This window comes from Passer domesticus, chromosome 8, assembly GCF_036417665.1.
Source record: "Passer domesticus isolate bPasDom1 chromosome 8, bPasDom1.hap1, whole genome shotgun sequence".
NCBI lineage: Eukaryota > Metazoa > Chordata > Aves > Passeriformes > Passeridae > Passer > Passer domesticus.
The window spans coordinates 1,642,052-1,658,203 of record NC_087481.1 but is presented as its reverse complement, the minus strand read 5'-3'; positions in this window follow the sequence as shown (position 1 = coordinate 1,658,203).

Below are 16,152 nucleotides of genomic sequence, written 5' to 3'. Positions count from 1 at the left end.
CATCAGCTGGGGCAGACAAGGACTGCAGAGCCACTCCCAGACACTGGGAATTCCTGCAGGTGCCTCCACCTTTGCAGGCAAGGAGCCTCCAAGCCTTCTGTGAAAGGACACAGCTTTTACACTGTCAAATAAACAAACTGACATCACTGCTAGTGTGGGAACATCTGGTTTCATTCTCCTGATTGGTTTCTCCCAAAGCCTGGCCAGGGCTCAAGGAGGAATCAAGGGAGTTGACTTTGATCCTTCAGCCCCAAACAAGGCCAGATGGGGCCTTGTCTGGTTTCTGAATACAGAAAGAGAAATCCATGTTTTATCAAGGAACACATCCACTGATCATGTTGTTAATAATGCTTTGTTAGGGAGTGGATAAAAATATAATATTTGGTTGGAAGGTTCATCTAGAGATGAACTTTGCCTCCGGGCCTGTTCAGGCCTTGATACTTGGATGGGTCCTGAGACCTACAATGAACTACAAGCTTCATAACAATTCTTTCAATAACACAGTTTAGATTTAGATATTAGGCATAAACGCATCTCCCCTTGTGCTTCAATTAAGTGCTGTTAAATTTCATTACTCAAAGCTATTCACGTTCCTTTTCAAACATGCCTAAAGAGTTGCTGTGTTTCCGTTATTTATCAAATGCTCTCTTTTCTTGAGACTGTCTCTTTTAAGACAAGTCTCAATACTCCACTGCCCAGCACAAAGTGTCACAACAACTCGAACATGGAATGTTAGAGTGCACACCAAGTGCACATACTGCAATGATGACAGACACTGCCACAAATGCATTTCACAGCAGCCTCCAGTTTGGCAGCCATGAAGCTAATTCCACCAAGAATTTCTGCCACTCTTCTCCTGCTCTTTCTGTCAAGGTGATTGCTGACTGTTGGCCTTCAAACCCATCACTGACAGCAGTGCAACATTCTTGTCCCATGACAGCCCAGGTTCCTCCTTGGCCAGCAAGCAGATAATCTAAGGCCATGCGGTTCTGTGGAGTCCCCATTTGTGTTTGTTGGAGCCCATAGGATGTGCTACTGGACATTTTAACAGCATCATTTGCTACTTCTAATAATCCATCCAGTCAACTCCACAGGACGGAGCAGCACACATGGGGCACAGGATGAACCAGAATCTTTTGCTTTCTGAAACCCAAGGCACTCCTTGGGGGGAAAATGTTCTCTGGGTCCCAACTCTTCCTTGTGGTTGTTGCTGAAGGACCCTAAATGGTGGCCCTGCAGCCAGGAGTGGGGTAACACTGACACCGACCAGCTCCAGCAGTCCAAGCTCTACTGACATTGGGAGTGATGGTAAAGCACAGAAATCCTCTCACACTGTGGCCTCTGTAACTAGAACAGGCTTGGGTTTCTCCTGAAGGGAAATCTTAGTGAATCCTGTCAAAGGGATCATTGTATTCCTGTGTTTTCTTGAACTGTCCCTTCATTGACAGTTACGAGTCAGAGCCCATGGACTGAGTTCTGGCCACCCCACAGGGTGGGCCCTCCAAGGGAGCCCCATTCCTCCCAACTTCAGCTGAGAACATACCCAGCAATTACTGACATGGAGTACTTTAGCTACCCTGATCTTGAAATTGCAAGAACTACTCATTAAATTTTGATGACTAATCCCTTGGTGAAACACTGGAGGTGTTTGTGGCAAACAAAGATTCTGGCTGATTATCAAGGTACAACCTCCAGACATGAGTAGTACTTTAGTGACACTGTTCTTCATTCTTTTCGCTCAATCTCATTTGAGTTAGGAACAATAATTCTGTTGTCCATGGAGCTGGAGCCTTTTTTATTCCAGAACAATGCCTCCAAGGTCCTTTGCTGTTCAGCTGTACCATGTTGTCTGTGGCTAACAAGGCTTGGTGGGGCCCTTTCCCCTTTGGCTGGAAGGGGGCCGGGTCCCAGTCCCTGAGGGCACCCAGGCTCCTGGATGGAATTTGTGTGCAAGTCCCTCAGTGTCACAGCAGCCTTCACAGGGAGCCCTGTGGATCAGAGCATTTTCCAAAGGGGCCACTGGGGCAAACAAGGAGATTTGGTCTGGCAGGATGTGCAAAACAGTATCCTGTAATACCTACTTGTTCTCAGACAGAACACTTGGATGCAGGGACACATTCCCATTGTTCCTGCCCAGGTTTCAGGATTCAAACAATGCTGTCTTTCCCCAGAGCTGTTCCTTCAGCTGCCTCAGGAGGGCCTTTTGGCCTCTGGGCCCACACTCTGGTTCCTTTATTAGGACTGCTGGATCCAAACCCTTTATCTCTTCCAACAGCAGTGATTTGAGGTGGATGTCCTTTTTTCGCAATTGTTTTAAAAACTGACAATATCAATAATTCTGCTACTCTGCCATGGGATTGAATAATCCAATCTTTTTCACTGTTGTTCAACACAATTCCTTTAATTTCTCCTTGATAATCTGCATCAGTTCCTCCTCCCAGGACATGAACACTTTGCAAAGCCAAGCCCTAAGTGAGCAGTTTCCAAACTAAAGTGTCCTGGAGGAATCTGAATTCCTGTTCCTGTATGGATAACTCTAATTTGCTTCTGATTTATCCTAATTAATTCCAGTGCATGAAGGTCCAACCCTGCAGCCTCTGGGCTGGCCCTGCCAGGGGCCATCACACCCACAACAATTTCCCAGGCAGTCCAAGTCTCACTGCCCATGGTTGTAGTTGCAAATTGGGTGCAGCTGTGCACAGCCAGGGGTTTCCATTTCCCCAGTGGGCCATTGTTAAGGGCATGGAGCACATCTGGGAGATGGGTTCTCCATGGGGACAGGTTCCCATCTCCTCATTTTGTCAACTGCTCTTTTAACAAACCCTTCACCCATTCAACCAATCCTGCAGCTTGTGGATTGTCTGGCACATGAAAAACCCAGAAGTCTTAATCACTGCATTTCTCACAGTAATAGATAAAGCATTCCACATCACAGTATCAGCAAATCCTATAAAAATTGCCAATTTCATCCCTTCCTTTTTTATTTGTTGTATACAATCTCACAAAATTTACCACTGACACTGGGGTCTTGGCCAGTTCTTTTCTGTAGGCCATTTAGTATCACAGTGAGCAGCCAAAGCTGACATATTACCATTGTCACCCTTATTTCACATTATCAATTTTTAATTACATAGATAAAAAAATTGATTATTTTATTATATTATATATAGGTTCTGGCTTGAAAGCAAAACCAGTGAGACACTCCAAGTCAGAAATACAATTTATTATGAAAAGGGAAAAAAACCCCAAATACACGCAATAATGCAAGAAAAAAAAAAAAACACTGACAGAGTCAGAATACAAGCTGACACCCTGCGAGTTAGGGTGGTGAAAGCAGTCCAGATGAAACGGTCTTGTTGAAGTGGTGATGCTGTAGAAAATATGTAGTAGCTCTTGGCCTCTGGAAACCAGTGGGTAAGGACAGCTTGTTCCGTCCCAAAACTCAGATTGTATCCAGGTGGGGATGCTTAGCTCCTCTCCTACTTGGACAGAGCATCTCACAATGGGCTGATATCATTCTATGAGTCATGGGATGGATCCTTAATTACCCATTAAACAGAAATGGCTCTTGGAGGGAGTTATCTCTGAGTCATGTGGCAAGGCATTGATGGGCCCATTAACAGGAGATAAGGAACAAACAGTGCCCCTCCTGGTTTCAACAGCTCTTGAGGATGGGAATAGAATACATCTTTGTATTGTAACCTAGGACACCACTTTATTCCTCTTAACTCCCTCTAGCCTCTGTTCCAGCTCCTTAGGGCATCACAACAGTCCAGGAGCCGGAATGTAGAGGAGTGAGTGCAGTTTCTGAAAACAAACTGCACAATTCTTCTTCTCCCCCTTCACTCTCAGAACCAGCCTTAGAAGTGCAGAACTCATTTCTGGGCTAAACTGTTGAGAGCTTTGTAACAAGCTAGCTCCGAGCTAAAGCTCACAGTGAGATTAATTTGACCAAGATAGAAAATGAGGGAGTTGCCATTCCAATTAACAATAAGCGCAGTGCCAATGGTAGCGGCGGCGGACGTGCACCAGTAATGCGAAACCCAAAAGCTGGAGCTAGGAGGGCTTTTTCACTTTTTGCAAACGCACAAAAGCACCAGCGGTGTGGGACGTGCTCCCGCTGGCTGCGGGTGTTGGTGCAGAGCCAGGGGGAACCAGCCCAAGTGGAAATCCAAGCAGAGCGGAGCCCAAAGGAGATCGGGGCTGCGCGGGTCCAGGCGAGAGCGTTCCTTTCCTCACCCCCGGGATAGCGCAGACTAAAGCGGTACTGGAGCAGGCAGGAGACAGGTGCGGGCAGACATTCCTCAAAGCACTGCCCTGTCACAGCTGCCTGGCAACCACAGCAGCCAGCCCATCGCAGCAATTCAAACAAGTGTCTGAGAAAAAACAGGTCAGGAATTTCCTTCAAGATCACGATAGAAAACTTCTGAAAATTCACACAGTGCTTCATCCAGATGTTATACGGGGCATTTCACCCAACTGTTCCACAGACTTTACAGTTTGTTTACCAGTTTTTTTTGTAAATATGTTTGCCTTTTTAAAAGTGATTGAGTATTTGGGTTTGATGGCTTTAAGTGTGATGAATTTATTACCTTTCCCTTGCCTGAAGCGAGAACAACCTTTTAGTGGGGCAGAGTCTAAGTAAACTTCCTAGTTTCTGTTTGGACTACATATGAGAAGATTTAAACTGTAATATTTCTGTATACTATGGGCTTTATAGTCTTTGCTCTCTTCTATTCATTAAGAGATGGCATTAGATAAATGGATGTAAATGTGCTAATTATTTTGTACTATCCTTATTTTAAGTGAAATTATTTGTGTTTAAGATTATCTGTCATCTTTTTCAGTTTTGTTTTAAAATATCTATCCAAGATTCAAAGTTTTAAGAATTATTGATATTAAGTTTATAATCTTTGTTATTTCCAGTTTTTGTAGGTAATGCTGATAGATAGTGATTGTTGTTAATACTAGATGAATACTTTGGGAAAGTTGTTTTAACCCCTTCAAGCACCTTTTGTTAAGAAGTTTTCAGATTTTTGTGATAAGAATTATTATTAAGGTATTGTTGTAGTATTTGCAGCTAGCTTTCATGTGTTTTCCTTTTATGTGTTTTTCTTTTTTTTTTTTTTTTTTTTTTTGTGTGTGTGATCACCTGCAAGACACGTGTCTCTTCAGGATCCTGTCTTTTTATTTCCTAACTATTTAGATGTTTCTGAGGGTTTTTATCCAAATTGCCAGTTTTCTGGTTCTTTTAATTATTATTACAGGAATACTCCAGCAGAGAATTCAAGAAGTTTGCTGTGTTTGGAAAATCTCTGTTTTGACAGAAACTTCAGAAGGATTCAATTACTTGCTGGTTTGAACTGGTTTGTAACCCTAAGGTTTCTTGTTTATAACCGTTGTTTTTAAAAGTCCTGTTTAAAAAATGTGTTAAGTGACACTCACCAATTAGAGTTTGGGCTCTGGCCAAGCTCTAGCTCTATTTGGATGGAGTGACTGACAATCAACCCAGATGTTTTCTGCGTCAAATAGTATTCAAGTCCTTTTGACTTGGCGATTTGACCATCTATGATAGCTGAGCTATTTTCAGAAGGAGTTGGGGGAAACATGAATCCGGACATGATTTCTCCAATTCTCTGTCATTTTAAGGTTTGTCAGCTGTCGCAGACTCTGGGATAAGAGTTCAGTGTGGTAGTGTTTAGTAATTTTCTGATCTTGTATGTGTTGTTGATTGTGTGTATTATCTAAATTGATTCCTAATTACTCTTATCTTAACATTTCTCTATGTAACATTGCAAAATGAAACCAGGACCCATTCTTCACCTCCAGGATTTTAAGAAAATTCTTCAGTCCTGCAGGGACGTGGGATTTGTTTGTGTTTTAACAGGTGCAAAGTCCAGATGGATTTCAATGAAGAATGTGTAACTCTATCAAGAGCAAGAGAAACGTTGACCATTCAACAGGCAAAGAAGATAGACAGATATTGGACATGCTGTCTCAAGATGTACAAAGTGTAAATCATGCAGTATTGCAGAATAGAGCAGCAATGTATGCTATAGGGATATTAGGTGTGATAGTATTGCTAATGCTTGTATTACCATACTTGCTTAACTGCGTACAAAGAATAGTGAGTCAGATGATGGAAAGGGCTTGGAAAACAACACTTCTGGCCCAAAAAGAAAACGGGGGAAATGTTGGAAGCTTTGTAACAAGCTGGCTCCAAGCTAAAGGTCACAGTGAGATTAATTTGACCGAGATAGAGAATGAGGGGAGTTGCCATTCCAATTAAACTGTGTCCTTGGCCCACGGATGAAGGTGGTGGAGCGAGACACAGGCAGGTGGTGGAGCAAAACAGCCCGGGAAAGTAGTAAGTAGTTATACCAAAACAACAGATAGCTGATAACTAATTAGCCAATGGTGAGCTGGGATTTTGCACTATGCATGAGCTAATTAAAAGGTGTATAATAATTGGCGATTCGGGAATAAAGACGAGACTTGTCGATCATGATCCGGTGAGCAAGTCTTCCTTCTCCATCAGGTGTTGGGTGTCATTTCTCCACCTCATGACACAGCAGGAGTTTCTCCAATAAAGAAATGAAGCTTTTGCCTGAAGCTCCCACTCTGCCCATGACAGGAACCCCTCTGAGTGTCTGGGACATCCCGGCTCTTTGGCAGCCTGGGGACTCCTGGGATGTCACCGTGGAGCCCCCGTGAGTGCCTGTGACAGATGGGTGCCTTTGCAGCCCAAGGTGCCCTGGGATGTCACCATGGAATGGATGTGACTGCCTCTGACCACAGAGGCTCTTTACCATCCCCAGAAACCCCTGGGAGGTATCCATGGAGCCCCTGTCTCTGCCTGTGACATTCTAGCTCTTGAACAGCCTGGAGACTCTTGGAAAGTCCCCATGGAACCCCTCTGAGTGCCTGTGACAAATCTGATCTTTAGTGGGCAACCATCACCAGACCCATTCCTCTGGTCAGTTTCCATGGAAACCATCACCAGGACCCTGTTCCCTTAGAACCACAGAACTGGCTGAGCTGGGAGGGACCCATCAGGATCCTGGAGTCCAACTGCTGGCCCTGCACAGGACACCCCAACAATGCCAGCCTGGGCCTGGCAGCGCTGTCCAAACGCTGCTGGAGCTCAGAGAGCCCTGGAGCTGGGAGCCTTCCCTGGGGAGCCTGGGCAGTGCCCCAGCAGCCTCTGGGGAAAAACCTTTTCCTGAGATCCAACCTGAGCCTGCCCCGAGTCAGCTGCAGCTATTCCCTCCAGTCCTGTCCCTGGGCACCAGAGGGAAGAGGTTCCCACAGCCCCAGCCAGGGATCCGCTCCCAAGGCTGTTGCCATGGCCACCAGGGCTGGGACCAGCTGGGATGCTCAGTTTCCAAGGGCTGGGGTTTAGGAATGGGATTTCTCAGATTCCTGCTCTGGCTAAAACAATGCTGCTGCTCGCTGCCCTTCTGCCTCCCATGGAAAGCACAAAAGGCAAAGATCCTGGCCTGGGATAAGAACAATTTATTTGGAACAGCAACAAGATAAAGAACAAACAAGAACAGAAACAATACTGCTAACAAAAGGGAAAAGAAAAACTATTTACAGGGAAAACCAAAACAAAACTCACTGGGTCATCCTGGCCACATATTTCCTCCTGCCTGCAAAGGACACCCTTCTCTTCAGGGAGAGACAGACCCTTTCCTGCCCCGGCAATGACCTGAGGAGGGAGTGGATATAATGACACGGCCCTGGACCGAACCTCATGTTCATCGATCCCATATCATGTCATTGGCAGGGGCAGGAGAAGGGACAGGTGTCTTCCCAGCATGGATCACAGGTCTCTTCACAATGTGGGTCCTCCAGCTGGGTATGAAGCTGGAGCCAGGAACGAAGGTCTCCTTGCAGTTGGGGCATTTGCAGGGCTTCTCTTAACGATGCCTCTGTTGGTGTCTCGTCAAGTCAGAGTTCTGGATGAAGCTCTTCCCACACTGGGCACACTCGTAGGGCCTCTCCCCAGTGTGGATGCGCCGGTGCCTGATGAGGTGGGAGTTGCAGTTGAAGCCCTTCCCGCAGTCAGGGCAGCGGAAGGGCCTCTCATCCGTGTGAATCCGCTCATGCAGGAGGAGATTGGAGCTGGTGTGTAACCTCTTCTGACACTGGGGACACTCATAGGGCCTCTCCCCAGTGTGGATGCGTTGGTGGCTGACGAGTTCTGAGCTGCACCTGAAGCCTTTCCCACACTCCCCACACTCATAGGCCCATTCCCCAGTGTGGATCATCTGGTGGCGGACAAGATTGCTGCTCTGCCTGAAGCTCTTCCCACACTCCAAGCACTTGTGGGGCTTCTCCCCATCATGAAGCTGCTCCTGGACCACCAGCTCTGATCCCTGCCTGAAGCTGTGTCCACCTTCCTGGCACAGGGTGGGTCTTTCCTCCTCAGAGCACCCTGCGCTGGGTTTGCAGGCCCTCATCCTGCGGGATCTCTTGGGCTTTACCTCCCTGTTCAATTCCTGTGCCATGGAGTCCTTCAAAACTGCTTCTTCCATGAGGTTCTGCTGTGGAGATTTGTCCTCTCCGGTCTCTGTCCTCAGCTTCTTGTCTGGGGGATGAAGGACAAGGAGTGGATGGGCTTTGCCTCCGTGCCAGAGAGAAAGGGAACGAGATACCTCCAGTGCATCCGCAGCAGGATGGTCAAGGCAGAGGGGTTGTCCTGCAGCTACGGGCCATGCTGAGCTGGGAGATGAAGCAGGCGAGAGAGAAAAAGAGGCACTGACTTCCTCCTCACCTACCTGGTGGTCCTGGGACATCTTCCTCTTCCTCGCAGCCTTCTCCTCCATCTGGCAGTGGTTTTGAGATGGGAAATTCTGGTTTGGGAGGAAAACAAGAGATGAGTGCATTGAGTTTTGCACTGGTTCGAGGGCAAACCAGGAGGAGAGTCTAAGCCAGAATTACAATTGAATAAGAAAATTAAGATCAAGGCAATGATACAAAAACACTGCCTTAAACTGACAGAGTCAGGATATAACCTGCCACCCGGTTGGTCAGGGTGCTGGTAGCAGTCCCATTAAATGGTGGCTGCAGTCCTGTTGCAGCGATGATCGTGATTCTGTCAAAGCAGTGATCCTGGAGAAGGGTCTGTTCCTCCTCTGAAGGTCCAGTGCTGGTGATGGAGGTCTTGTCCTCTGGAAATGCAGTAGCCAAGGTGCTCCTGGTGTCAGAAGCCTCAGCTTATATCCAGGTAGGAATGCTTGGCTCCTCCCCCTGGGCGGAGCATCCCACAATGGGATGATGTCATTTTACCAGTCCTGCAGGGACACTCAATGGCCCATTCACAGAAGAGAGCCCCTGGAGGGCGTTATCAGGGCTGAGTCCTGGAAGAGATAAAGAACACTGCCCCGCCTGTTTATAACAATTTGTGAAGATGGGGATTGAAAACATGCATTTGGTTACATCTTGCACTGCAACCTGAAACAGTGGGGTAATCCCTGCTGCGGGGGTGAACACCACCCCCCCTACCCAAACTGGCTCAGGTGTAAAACCCTCACCCTGAGAAGGTCACACACACAGGGGACAATGTCACGCTTGCTGCACCCCAGGGGAGGTCTCTGTCCCTGTCACTTTCTTGCCCTCTCCCTTTTTTCTCTTTTATTCCATCTCTCCCTACCTCACATTTACTGTTCAATAAAATCCACTTTGCATTTGGTCTCGTTAGCACCTTAATTGGGGCAGAGGTATCTCTAACAATTTTCTTAACCAGATTGTGTACAATATTTTGGCACAGTGAGTTCAGGCACTGTTCTCTGACCTTGACAACAGCATGGTTCCCTCCTCTGTGGGAGGAGAGCTCTTTCTTTCCAGAGGAACTCTTGGAAACTTGGATGCAAATTCCTCTGAGCAACTTGTGGGAGAACTGATGAGGAAAATGGCTGTTGTGGGTGGCCAGTGTAAAGAAAATATATTGTTGTCCATCTTTGAAACATTTGATCAAATCACTGGAGGAATGTGAGCAAATGACACCAGTGAGGCTGACAAGGTTCATTCACCCCAAGGTGAGGAACACGAGGCTGCTAGAAGTGCCCAGCTCAAGGAGCTAAATTCCCAAATAACTCCCAAATTCAGAGGCTTGGGGACTTTTCCAAATGTGAGAATCATTATTCTCTTCGTCCCTGTCACACTCATGACAGCTCCACAGTGCTTTCCCTTCCTTTTAATAATCTGTATTGGGCCACATTTCCACTTTTCTTTTTTGGGAACCTGCCAGCAGCTGAGCTGGAGCTGTACAGGAACCGATGAAACTTGGAATTGCCACAGAATTGCTTCTATTGTTGGTTTATTAATCTTTGGGATTTATTTGTTTTCTCCTCTAATGTTACTTGTGAAAAAATCAAATCTTCATCCAAGTGATTTATGCAGCGTTAAATTTAATTCCTGCCAAGTTTATTTTGTCCAGTGCCCAGGGGATGCTGAAGGGGTCTCTGCGCCTCTCGCCCTGGGCCATGCTTGGGAGGGGCATGGGAGGGTTGTCCCTGTCCCTGTCCCTGTCCCTGTCACCCCAGGCCATTCCCCAGTGGGTCTCCATTATTCTCAGCCCAGGAAGTGGGGTGCTCACCCCCATGCCAAGGGGGTGCTTGGGGCAGTCTCTGTCCCTCTCAGCCCAGGGGATGCTCAGGGGTTTCTGTCCCCTCGCCCTGGTGGTTGCTCTGGTGTCTCTCCATCCCGCTGGCCTCAGGGAATGCTTGTGCAGGGCTGGGGACCAGGGGCTCTGTGTCCCTCTCACCGCTGAGGGTGCTTAGGGCTGGGGGGGCGCTCTGACCTTCTCATCCCTGGGGAGGCCGGGGATCCTCAGCAGCCATGACAGGAGGCACCACCAGAGACCCAGAGGGATGAGACTGGAAATGGGACACTCCTGGTGCCTTTTTTTTTTTAATTCACTTCCGCTTTTTGAAGGTTTTTATGGACAGCAGGTGACTTCTAGAGATGGACTTGAGCAGAGGACCTTCAGACTCACTGTGCTCATCCCTTGTTTTTCCCCAAACCAGGATTTCCCATTACCAAACCTTGGCCCATGTAGGAGAAGGCTGCAGGGAAGAGAAAGATGCTCTGAGAAACTCAGGCAGGTGAGGAGGAAGTCAGTGCCCCTTTCCCCCTCTCTCCTGCTCCATCTCCCAGCCCAGCATGGCCCCTGGCTGCAGGACAACCCCACTGCCAACGCCGTCCTGCTGGGGATGCACTGGGGGATCTCCTGCCCCTTCCCTCTGGCATGGAGACACATTCACAGGCTCTGGGGCAGGAGGGGGAACCATGGGCGCTTTGGGGTGCGCGGCTCGACTGCTCCCGGCGCGGTTCCCCCGAGCCCCCGGCGCGGCTCCACCAGGCCCCCCCACCACGGCACTGGCCGGAGGTTCTTTAACAGAAATGCTGGTAAATTGACCATCTGGAATGACACTAAATACAATTTCAAGAAGCTGCTGGTTTGCTGGGCAATTTGCTGAATTCCACATTGTTTCTTTCAGGAAAACTGCACTTTAAAAGGTCTTAGTAAATTTATGCTTGCATAAAATTTTTGGCTACCATGGGCTTCTCTCAAAACTAAATTACATAAAAACATGACATACTTATTACATCATTTTAATCCCTCCAGTAAATCCATCACACTGTTATTTCAATTGCGGATTGTTCAACTTTTTCAGTGCCTTATTTCCATTAATAGCATCAGAATAAGTTAAATTTTGTTGTATGTATAACTTTTAAGGATATTAATTTTTGATTCTGTAATGTTTAATTTAATCCAAATTTCGGGTTGATAACACTAAGCAAAGTTAAGCTTCATTATTGTCAGATTTGAGCAATGTTAAGTTAAATTCCATTAATTTGAACTCCTGTTGTACTGGATTGAAAGACAATGCATGTATTGTATTTGCCATCTGTCACAGGTAGGGCAGTTATATTCTGCTAATTGGGCAGTTTTCTTTATCTCTTCAACAAATCAATCCTCCCTCCAGGGAGATATCTTTTGTTAATGGGCCATTGAGTGTAACTGCAGGACTGATAAAAATTACATCATCCCACTGTGAGGTGCTCTGCCCAGAGGGAGGAGCCACGCATCGAGACATGGTGAGGCTGGGGGTGAGGAGCAACTTGTCCAAACAGGCTCAGCCCTCAAGGGGCTCATTCTTCTACATGCCCAGACCTCCCAAGGAGACATTCAGGAGCCGGGCTGGGGGCTGCAGAGGTGGCTGTGGAGCATTGCCTGTGCTGTGCTAGGGACTGGCAGACACTGCTGGGCTGGGATAGAGGCTCTGGGGGGATTGGGGTTCCAGGGCAGGGCAAGGCTGGACCTGCCCCTTCCTCTGCTTCAAATGAAATGTTTTGAGCCAACAATCTCCTTCAGTCTGTCACAGTAGGGAATGTTGGAGGTGAAATCCTGACTCTGGCCATGGGCACCTGGACATGAAGGACAGTTCTTTTCCATAGGAAGGAAAGCACAGAGCCCCAGTGTTTAGAACGCAGGTGAGAGCCTCACTAGTCCAAGGCCATCCAGACTTGTCAGGAATGGCAGATTTTGTCTGGGAGCAGTCTTTGAATTTTAGGAATTTTGGAGGTGGAATCCCAGTCTCAGCCATGGGTGCCTGGAGAAGCAGGACAGTTCTTTCCTATAGGAAGAAAGCACAGATCCTTCCCCAGTGTTTTGGGGACATATGAGAAATCACTGCCAGCAAGACTTGTCCTGGCAATATTCCAATGGGAACATTCCCTGGATATAAGGAAATTTGGAGGTGAAATCCCAATTCTGGGCATGGGTGCCTGGAGAAGAAGGACAGTTCTTTTCCATAGGAAGGAAAGCACAGAGCCCCAGTATTTGAAAAGCAGTTGAGAAGAGACCCTTAACCTGCCAAGATCAGCTGTCTGGCAGCCCCTGTGAGGCCAAACCAGCCAAACCTGTCCCATGTTCCCTTGGTTACATGAGCCCTGCAATGTCACATGGACCTCTGGATCCTGGGAGTTTGAAGCGTCACAATAATCTCCATTATCTCCACAGTGTGACAATGGACCTCTGATGACATAAGGCTCCAGTGTCACCCTGGAGCTTTGGTTCCATGCAGCTCTGCAGTGTCACAAAGGCCTCTTGGTTTCACGAGGCCCCACAATACCACAATGGTCCTCTTGGTTCTGTGGGGACCCCCAGGGTCACAATGGTCTCACTGGTTCCATAAGGCCTTACAGTGTCTCCATGCTTTGAATATTTCCTGGGCCCTCATAGTGTCACAATGGTCTCCATGATCCCATGAGTCCCCTCAATGTCACAATGTCTCCACGATTCTATGGTGTGCCTCAATGTCACAATGGCCCCTTGGTTCCACGAAGCTGTGAAGTCTCTTAATTGTCTCTCCATGATGCCATAATGCCTTGCAATGTCTCGATGGACTTTTGTCTCCATGGAGTCTCACAAAGTCACAATGGCCTCCAATGGTTCCATGACACCCCAAAGTGTCATAATGGTCTCCACAGTTCCAGGAGGCCCTGTGGTGTCACAATGGCCCCTTGCTTTGATGGGGCCTCACAGTATCACAATGATCCCTACATTCCATGGAGCCACAGAGCGACAGTACGGTCCCCTTGGTGCCATGAGTCCCAGCAATGTCACAGTGCTCTCCATGATTCCATGAGACCCCCCAGTGTCACAATGGTGCCTTGGTGTCACAGGGCCCCACAGTGTCACAATGGTCCCTTGGTCTCACAGGGCCCCACAGTGTCACCATGGTCCCTTGGTTCCATGGGCCCTGTGCTGCTGCATTCCCCCCTCCCCTTCTCAGGCCGTCCTGCCAGCTCAGAAATGCTCCTTGGGCCTCGGCCTTGGCCAACAGCCCCTGGGCTCAGCTCCTCTGCAGCTCAGCACAAACACTGTCTGCTCCAGCCACTGCTGTGCCCAGCCAGCTCCTGGTTGCTGTAGGAGCAGCCCTGGGAACGGGTTTTGTTCCCTTAGTGGCACAACATTCCTGTTCTCACACTGCCAAAGAAAGCTGTTGATGCCAAGTGTGGCCAGGATGAACCATTGCTGTGACTGCAGCCCCTATCTTGGGGCCCTACAAACAGCGCTGCAAAAGGAGCCCCTTGGAGCTCTCCTGGGCCAGCGACTCCCTCTGAGTGGGGCCTCTCCCAGCCGGGAACTCTCCTGTTTGCTGCACTCGGGGATCCTGGACAACGAGGGAGCCTGGGCCGATCCCCCCACTCCTCCAGGCTCAACCCTTCACCAGCTGGGGAGATGCCAAAGCATCCACAGGGAGCATTTCCTGCCCTCAGGGGAATTTCTCACAGGTGCCTTGCACTGACTCTTTGTGTCTGTGTGCACACAGGAGTGCCTGTGCTGGGGAAATGTGGCAGAAATGCTGCTCTCTGCGGGGCTTGAGTGCCTTGGATAGCTGAGTCAGTCAGGTCTGTAAGTCAGGTTAAGTCACGAGGTCTAAGCTAAGTTAAATGCTGCTAAGTGTTGTTCTTTTGCTAAGTTGTTAAGTTTAAGTTATAAGCTAAGTTAAATATTATTAAGTGTTATTCCTCTGTTAAATTACTAAGTAATATTTAAACTAACTTATAATGACCTATAAGCCATTGTACGTTAGGTTAAATACTGTTATGTGCTGTTCTTTTGCTAAACTCTGATGTGTAAGGTATCACTTAAGGTTAAGGTATAAGTTAAGTCCTGTTAACTTTGAGCTCTGTTCAGCTTTTAGGCTGTATTCCTTTTATCCTTGCCCTCACTGTCCTTATGTCGCGCACACACACGCACACACACAGGGACTGTTCATGGTTCATTTCTGGTTTGACTGCCTGAATTTGATTTGGTTTTGTTGTTGCTTTGTTTCCTTGATGTGTGTGAAGTGTCCAGTCAGGAGCAAAGTCACTCTTTCCAAGGAACTTTGTGGTGCTGTCGCTTAATATTAAATCTGGTTTTTGCTGATCCCTTGCCGAGGATTTTTTCAGCGCTCTCAAGCCCTCGTTTGTAACAGGGTGAAGGAGCCCTGGCGCAGGCTCTGGCCCTGGGGGACATGGGGACACTGCCGGGGGGTCCCTGTCCCACCCCCAGGGCCCCGGCCCCCCGTCCCCGTGTCAGGCTCTGGGGTCGATCTCGTGGAACATCCTCTGGGGGAGGCTGTGGCGCCGGGGGCAGGGGGGACCCGGGGGGACAGGGGACCCCGCTGTGCACGAGCAGCGTTGGACTGCTCTGGGGGAACTGTGAGGGGGGCTGGGGCAGAGTGACCTCCCCAGTGACATCACACAGCCCCTGTGATGTCACACAGCTTCCTGTGATGTCACACAGCATCCTGTGATGTCAAACAGCCCCTGTGATGACACACAGCCCCTTTGTGATGACACAGCGCTCATTATGATATTACACATCCTACCCTGGGATGTCACACAGCCATTCTGTGATGTCACATCCCCTCTGTGATGTCACACAGATACCCTGTGATGGCAGAACCTATTCTATGATGTCACAGCGCCTACTCGATGATGTCACAGGCAACTCACTGATGACACACTACTTCTCTGTGATGTCACAGCCTGCTCTGTGATGTCGCAAAGCCCCTTCATGATATCACAGGGCCAATGATGGGATATCACTCTGTGATACCGTAAAGCTGCTCTGTGATGTCACAGAAGATTCAGTGATGCCACAAAGTCACCATGTGATGTCACAGTCTGTTCTGTGATGTCACAACCCCCTCAGTGATGTCACACAGCCCACTCGGTGCTGTCACACAGCCCCTTGCTGACATCACAGCTGCTCTGTGCCTCTAGGACACAGCCACAGAGGTGCCGCTGTGACACAGCCCCCTCTGGGACATCCCCCAGCCCCTGCCAGTGCTGAGCCCCTGTCAGCTCTGGCTGTGCCCTGCTGGTGTCCCTGAGCTGCCCTGGCAGTGCCCCAGCCCTGCTGGGCTGTGCACAGGAGCTGCTCCTGGCCAGAGCTGTCTGTCTGCAGCACTGCCCTTTCCAGGAGCTGCCTCTGGGCCAGGAGCCCGGCCCAGCTCAGCAGCACAGACACAGCAGCAGGATTTTAATGACCCTCTGGGGCTTTGTGCTCTTTGCATCAGACTCAGTCCCTCAGAGTATCCTCAAAGAACTTCTCAAGAACTCCAAATCAGATTCAAACTTCAA